At 44.0% G+C, this 8,609-nt stretch overlaps 1 non-coding gene across 1 annotated transcript; it reads right to left on the bottom strand.

The window, feature by feature from the left end:
* Window positions 1–216: 216 nt before the first annotated feature.
* On the bottom strand, window positions 217–305 carry trnap-agg (transfer RNA proline (anticodon AGG)). Its single transcript is given in 2 exon segments — window positions 217–252; window positions 270–305. It is a non-coding gene; the product is annotated as a tRNA-Pro (tRNA).
* Window positions 306–8,609: the final 8,304 nt, after the last annotated feature.

Raw genomic sequence — 8,609 nt, forward strand, 5'->3', positions numbered from 1 at the left:
AGTCAGAGGTGTTCGCTTCACTTCTCTATTTCGGGCTCTTCCACATCAGTGCCAACAACGCCCATCAACATGGAAATCCATCATTTTCCACAGGCTCACAGCGCAGACAAAGCTTCTGCATCTCATAACACATCTCCTGTCTTGCTCAATTATGAGTCAATTACCTTGCGACAGTGATAAGAACTACGAAGGAATCGGTGTTTCTGAAATAAAACAGGGCTCGTCCGGGATTTGAACCCGGGACCTCTCGCACATCAGCCCAAATACGTCCCTAAGCGAGAATCATACCCCTAGACCAACGAGCCGCTGCTGAACTTTGTTGACATCGGTGGGTCAGGAAACATGAATGCATTTAATGGAACACGTTAGCTCACAGATTTGGAGGACAGGAACACGGATAAAGCGTCCCAGCAAATGCATAACCATCGCAGCCGGTGGGACAATCGGAAACGATCAACGAACGTGATGAATGTCCCAATTTCGCAGGTAGGGGATAAAAGCAGAACGTATTGAAAATATTCATGGATTTTCTTCCTCCAGATTCATTTGGCATTTTGTTAGAAAAGTGCAGGAGGGCACAGATTTGGCACGGCTCTGACTGAAGGAGCCCCAACACACTGTGGCCGGAGTTAGTTGTTGGTCATTAATAAGGTAGTGATCTTTGAATGTCGTTCTGAAGTTTTCAAACCAGATATGAGTCGCCTCTCGCCGACCAGTATCCTACTATCTGTACACCAGGTCCAATCATCGATGGATATCTCCGAGGTCGCTGCAGTGGACTTTGCACACGTGTCTTGGAGGCAGCTGCGGATCTTCTCGTTGATTCTTGTTGGGTGATCATTCAGGCCTGGCTGACAACTGGAAAATTCGTCTGGAATGCCTGACACTATGGAGAATCAGTTGCGTGGGATGACCGATGAGGAAGCTTCGTTCTCCCATCACCTTTTGAAACCCGAATGCCTACGAATATATAACCTGTCAAGTACCGTTCCTGGCGTTCCAGTGTCTCCCGTTTGTATTATGTGAGAGCACAGATGAAAAAGTCTTCCATTCTTGGCTCTAACCAGACTTCAATTCATGTTGATCCACATGGGAATGCAAGGTAAGGTTAACTGGACAGAGCTGGTCTGGGAGAACGGATACCCGATGCCTCAGCGAGGAAGTAATTTCACAGCACAATCCATAACTTGTGTGTGGAGAAGTGCCTCCTGCCATCAGTCCTCACCAGGTTTGATAAATGTTTGTTGTTGATTCCTCCATCGGCGGAAATCTGTGATCATAATTTGCTCCGGCAAATCTTTCACATTTATCAAACATCACATTTAGGTCGCAACTTATTTGGTCACTTTCACTCACTTGTCCAAGTGTCTTCCGTGTTCCATCGGAACCGTTTCCCATTTCAACTTGCATTTTCCGTTAAGGCCCTAGAACTGATAACAGAAAGGAAAGAGGGAAAAGAAACATCGGTCGCCCATCCCTCACGTTATTTCGATATTAATTCGATCTTTGTTAATGTTTCTTGTGCACATGTCTAATCGTCAATTTCAGTTCTTGTAATCGCCAACGGTTCACTTGCGTGACAATGGCAAAAGTATCGAGGGGGTGGCAGTAAAATTGATTGAACCATGGTTGAACCATTGGATTGCATGGACCAATCACCCAACCGTGGCAAAGTTGCGACCGAACCCATCCGTGCAAAGTACCACGATGAAGCTTCGTATCACTGAATCTATTGGCCAACTGTTCGTCCATGCACTTTAAACCTCATGTAGCTTGCTTCAACAGTTCTCGCGTTTGCTCCCAACGTTTCGATTGCTTTCCAGACTAGTTTCTCTGTAATACTTTGCTGAATTGCGAAACATTCCCAATCTTCAGGATAATTTCTTGTTTATCAAATTTGTGAGTGTTTCCTTTCGGTATTATTCTGTTCCTAACTACATCTATATTTCATGGTTTCCACCTTCCATACGTTTCATGTTACACCTTTCTTCCCTCAGGGTCGCCTTTTGGAATTCAGGCTTTCGATCTTCAAGCAATAACCATTCTCCATTCACAACCGGATCAGTCGGTGTATTTCCGCGATCCACCTCAGTCTACCTGCCAACTCAACGTTCAGAGTTTCCTCTTTGTTGTATTGAAAGTCCTGCAGTCATTCTGAACTACACCAATGTTCGAACTGACTGTGATAGTCTACCACATGTTAATCACTGTTTCCGAGGCACCTCTTCATTGGAGTTAATTAGAACTTCTCCGTGCACGGTATTTATATCCGAATAACATTTTTCCCAATCGGTTTCTCGCATTCCAATCGAGAAATCCTCCTCAATCACAATTCAGGAAATCATACTCCGTAATGTTGGTACTGACTTGATTTGCCAACATGGGAGGCAACATTAAGGTGTGAAACAGCATTCACAGAACATCGGTAAGATCAGCAATGGCCACCGTGTTGCAGTTTGTACTGATCGTTGCAACGACTGGTTGTCCAAACTAGCAAGTGAAAACTCAAACACACGTCGCCCAGAGAATGGAGCCGAAATCCAGCGCCTCAGACTGCTCTGACACACTTCCACGATAGAATATACAAAAAATAAAGGCTGTACACACATGTTTAGTTCTAATTGTTTTGAGCCTTAGATGCGACTGGCTACTTCTCATTCTTTACCAAGGGAAAGGAGAACCAGCGCTCGGGAAGAGTAAGGTAACTGACGGGTGACTGAGTACAATGACCTAAGCGTGGCCCGGTGCCTAGTAACAAATGTTTATACTGCAGAAATGAAGAGAGTATATTGTGATTAGCTTAGAGAACAACTGTAGAAATCTACATACTTGTTGTGATTAGATTAGAAAAAGACGTAAGAAGACAATAATGGCAGACTGCAGGGAATTGAGGAACGAGGGTCTGTAAATGAGATGTCGTTGTGTAGCTGAAACTGACACGATTGATAATCCCAACTGGACTAGGAAGGGGCCATAAAAAGAGCTGTAAGCCTTTGTTCAGGGGCGTTCAGTGACCAGCTCTCTGACCGTCACAGCCTTTGTTTGCAAATAAAGGTTTAACTTCTTGAAGAATCTTCTGCGTCTCCTGATAATTATTGAATCTCGGTTATCCACGAAAAAAACTGGCGCTGCGAGCAGGATCGGAAAGAGACCCATAAGAAAAGAGCGACAAATCAAGCACGCTTCCCGTCCTACGGGGACCCCCACAATACTACCAGAGTAAAGGGTGACGACCCAGAAAAAAGGTGAGCATTTTCGCTATTAATTCGGAATAAAACTCTGTTAGGTGTGGGAGGTCTCCGGGACACAGAAGTGTTGAACGATTGTCTAGGGGTCTCTGCGATCCATAGAATCTGGTAAAAATTGAAATTAAAGGAGATTCAGAGGATTTTTCAAGAAAACAGAGCGGTGGGGTGAGTAGATATACGACAATAGAAATTTATTCAAGTAGAAGTCCACGTGGTGTTCGGATGGATACCGCCTCGCGGGAGACGAGGGTCTGAACGGGCAGTGCAGAAAATGTCCTTGTGGATACCGCCTTAGGAAACGTAAGGGTCTGAACGGACGAGGTTTAAAGGAAAGTTCTGCGGATACCACCCGAGAAAGGGGTCTGCACGGGAAGAACAAAAGAAGTAAGAATAATTTGATAAATTGAAGAAAATTAAATAATACAAAAGCCGGCAGATTTGGCAGTAAAATTATAAGGTTTGGTGTAGATGTAGTATAATAAAAGTAGTGATACCATAAGAAATAATCAGATAAGTGAGTTGTGAATTTCGGATAAACACCCTGTTAAGACAACATGATGGGGAAAGGAACTGTAGTTGAGATATTAAGCAAAATGTTTCCAGTATCCAAAAAAAATTCGAAAGATTGTCGGAAAAATGGGAAAAGATAACTAAAAATATATTAACGAAGTGGCTAAAATGAGGGATCTTTTTACGTAAGCTTGTGTGAGAAAATGGATGGATTAATCAAAAACTACAAACCAAAAGACAAATCAAAAAAGAGACCAATAAAGAGAACAGGAGAGAGAGATACTAATTTTTTAGGCCGGACGGAGAAAGGGTGAGGAAAACATATCAGGCAGTGGTAGTAAAGAGTTACAGAAACAATTTCTTATGAAAGAAGAGGAGGAAAAGTCAACGTTACATCCAGATTTAAAGACGCAGAAAGAAACCCTCCCTATCCAGATGAAGGAAACCCGAAACAATGCCCAGTAGTGAATAGAACGTTGGAAATAGAAGGGGCAATGGAGTGGCATGCTGATGCAAAAAGCAGGGAGGATTAGAAAAGACAGAAAGAGGAAAAAAGTGGGAGTTAGAAGAAGAGGAGTTTGCTTTAGAGAGGAGAAAGAAGACCTTGCAGAGAGAAAGGGAAAGGACGGAATGGAAAGGAATGGGAAAGGAAGTTAAAGAACTGCAAAGAATAAGGCTGCAAAAGGAGTTTGACGAATATCAGTGACGTCAGGAAAACGCCAGCGTAAAAGGGAGAAGGGAAAAAAGGCTAAAGGAATAGCGAAGGATAAAATTGACTCCGGTTGGACTAATGTGGGAAAACGTACCGATAGAAACGGACTACGAGAGTAAGGGTGGCTCCAAGGGAGCAATGGGGAAAGATATACTGACCAACGCATAATCAGAGATAGAGGAGTTGGAGGAGGAATCAGGATCTGAAGAGGAGTCAGAGGAGGAATCAGGAACTGAAGAAGAGTCATAGGAGGAAACAGAAAGTCAGATAATGGGAAAAAGTGGAGAGGGATCATACCCCGTACTGGTAAAGGGAGGAGGACACGTACAGTACATTCCTCGGGGGACCCAGGACCTGGAAGTGCTGAAAAATGCACGACCCAGCATACATGAAGGAGCTGGAAAATGGATTAGAGCCTTTGAGGACGAGATCACAGGACGAGTATTGGCAGTGGGTGACTTGGAGGCACTACGGTGAAGGCAGTGGGGACCTCAAAACTGAGAGAACTGATGTTTTTCGCTGGCTTAACAGATGTGGCGGAATATCCAATGGTTGATGGTGATCATTTTGACCCAGTGAGACGAAGGGTATGCCAGGCCCTCAGAACTTTTTACCCACCTAAAGTGAAGCCCAAAGCTTTAAAAAGGGATCCACTGGGAGATACTGAAAACCCAGCACTTATTTAGAAAACTAGTTGAAAAAGTGGACACTGGAAACTGACAAGAGGTGGAGGGTAATCAGTTGATGACCACGATATTTAGGGCTGCTATCGTGGATGCAATGCCCCCTAAGTCACGTAGTCCATGCAGTCGAAAAGCACCGAAAAGACAAAAAAAGGCTGATTGAGCAGCAGGGGAGGTGCAAAGAAAACTGACACAGATGCAGATCGTGGAGCTTTAAAAGAAAGAAAAGAAATAGGTAAAGATGTTGCAAATAACAACTGATCAGATTGTGCCAACCGAAATGAACGAAGCGCCAACCTCCGGAGGGGCCTCTTATACTGCCAGACAAGGGCCAGCACGTCCCATGCCAACAATAAACGTCTTTGGGCGAGCGTTTCCTCAAACGCCATATCAGCGGCAAAACAAATTTAGGCAACAGCCTAGACAGGACTGGAGCTCCCAAGGAAGGGGACAGAGAGGGCAAAAAGGGCCAATGTAAAAGCAGTAGAAATGGGGTAGGACTATTGTGTTGGGGATGTAATCAGCCAGGGCACTTCAGGGGAGACTGCCCGTACAAACCCTGACCGGCCACGTTTCAGCAGGCATTGATGCGTAGAGAGCAACAGTTTAATCAACGATCATCCCAGCAGGTCCAACCGGACGTGAGAACCCCTATGGAAGGTGCTAGGGGTGCCCAGCGAACCCGGATGGGAAGGGACAGTACCCAATGGTAACACGGGAGGCGGAAGAGGAATCTATTGTTCAGATTAGTTTAGAAGGGCAATTAACACCAATGATGATAGATACTGGATCTGCGTACACTGGTGTACGACCACAATACGCCTTCCACCTTCCCATGTCAGGAAAATTTGTTAAAACTGTAGCGATCTCGGTAAAAGCACAATAAACACTATTTACAGCTCCAGTGAGCTGAAGGATGGGGAACAACAAATAGTCTTGCCTATTCTAGTGTCCAAAGGAACTCCAATCATTCTGTCAGGCAGAGATGCACTTTTAAAACTGGGATTGAAATTGGAATGCACCCCGGATGGGTTAAGCATGGGAAAAATAAGCACTCAACTGATGATGCAGGAAGCTAGAGGAACGAATGTGTATTAGATTAGAGACATAGAAGATCAGATCTGGAAAACTTGGAGGAAGTTGACAGACGGTACTCTGGCAATATTACCTAAAGCTAAGCCGCCCAAGACTGAGTTGCATTGTACAGTGATTTTAGATGACACCCAGTGTAAAGAAATAGAGAGAGACAATGGCGCAATGAAGTAGATACCCAGCAGCATTAAAAGGTAAGGCAATAATAATAGCAAAGCCCGGAGCAGCCTTACAAATAAAACGGAATGCATTTCTGAAAATGTTACAAGGTGCCAGGAGCTGCACCCCATGTAACGTTGTTAGTTAACGAGGGATACCAGTTCAAAGATTTGGGGCCCATGGTGGGGCAAACGGGAACAATTATTGATTGGCAGACGGTGACACCAAGGATGTAGATGTCTGGGGACAATGACTATATTAAGATATCAGTAGATATAGGAATGGAGAGAAGTCCCAAGGAGATCTAAGTAACTCCTCAATGACATCTGACATTGATGGTAGAAGAAGAGAGCCATCAGAAGGATAAAAGGCTGGAGGCACTGCTGGCCATTTTATGGTCACAACATGATACAGATGTAGGAAGAATAAGATCAGCAAGCCCAGTAGAAATAAAATTAAAACAGGGAGCGATTCTACTTGAAAGGCCACAATATCCCTTGAAACCAGAAGCAGCAGAGGAATTGAGATAACAATACAGGTATTGCTTGAGGTAGGAGTGCTTGAGAAGACTAATAGCCCTTGTAATCCTCCACTGTTACCTGTCTTGAAAGCAGGTAAGTCCAAATGGAGCGGGCAATGAATCAGGTAGTGGAAGATTGGCCAGCTGTAGTCCCAAACCCGCATACGCTGTTGACTAATGTTCCACCGGAAGCGGTTTGTTTTCGGTAATTGATTTGTGTTCGGCTTTTACAGCATTCCCCTGGCAAAGCAGTGTCAGTATTTGTTTGCTTTCACTTACAGAGGTGCCGCAGGGATTTAAGCATTCACCGCATATTTTTAACCAGGTATTGTAGGCAAACCTAGAGCGTATACCACTGGAAAGTACACTGATACAGTATGTAGATGATTTGTTGGTTTGCTCCGAAAGTGAGAAAAAATGTGAGCGGGATACCTTGGCCTCATTGGAAAGATTGGCATATGGAGGTCATAAAGTATCCAGAAAGAAGCTGCAATTTCGTCAACGGCTAGGAAAATATTTGGGTAGATTAATATCTAAAGGGGCAAAGTCGATAGCGCCGGATCAAATTGCGGCAATAACTAAGGCTCCTACACCTCAGACAGTAGGACAGATGATGACATTTTTTGGAATGGCAGGATACAGTTCAGACTGGATTGGAGAATATGCTGAAATTGTGACACCATTAAGGAAAATGATGAAGGAAGTTGGACATACAGACCCGAAATGTGTTCTGCAGTGGAATGAGGAGTCAGAATAGCCTTTAACACTCTTAATCAGGAATTGCAGTTAGCCCCAGCACTAACTTTGCCTGATTATGAAAAGGACATTCACCTCTATGTGTCTAACAGACAGAAAGGTTATGCTGCAGCAGTGCTGACACAGGAGACGGGCATAAGGAGAATAAAACAGCCAATAGCATATTACAGTGCGTAATTGGATGAGGTGGCCCAGGGATATCCGCCTTGTTACCAGGGACTGGCAGCATTGTACTATGCTTATGAGAAAGCATCACCTGTGACCATGGGTTATCCTGTAATTTTGTACACGTATCATAAAGTAGCAGAATTACCGGCAAAAGGGAAAGTGTGTACTGACACCAGCTTGGATAGTTGCGTTTCTGATCTTATTGATATTTCCAGAGATAACTATACAAAGGTGCACCACAAGTAACATCGCCGATTATGTTCCACTGGGTTATGAAGGAGAGTCCCATGAGTGTGTGAGGGAGACGATGATGTTTGCTACAAGAGTTGACTTACAGTCAGAACCGTTGGATAATGAAGATAAAAAGATTTTGTTTGTGGATGGCTCTTGCTACAGGGACCATTATGGGAATCACGCAGGATTCTCGGTGGTGCAACAGGATCAGTCTCAATTTAAAACAATTAAACTGGAAGCATGTCCGCAACCCTGTTCAGCCTAATTAGCAGAGATTAAGGCTCTGACAGCAGCATGTGAGATGATGGAGGGTGAGAAAGTTGATATCTATACAGATTCATCATATGCTCATGGAGTATGTCATTTGTTTGGAGCAGTATGGAAACAAAGAGGTTTCAAGAAAAGCAATGGAGACCCTATACAGCATTGTCAGAAAATTCTAGATTTAATAACAGCGATGATGAAACCAAGAGCGTTGGCTATTATAAAGTGCCAGGCGCAAAAGAAGGGAAATGCAATGGTGACGA

Source organism: Pristis pectinata, chromosome 29 (genome assembly GCF_009764475.1).
Source record: "Pristis pectinata isolate sPriPec2 chromosome 29, sPriPec2.1.pri, whole genome shotgun sequence".
Lineage (NCBI taxonomy): Eukaryota > Metazoa > Chordata > Chondrichthyes > Rhinopristiformes > Pristidae > Pristis > Pristis pectinata.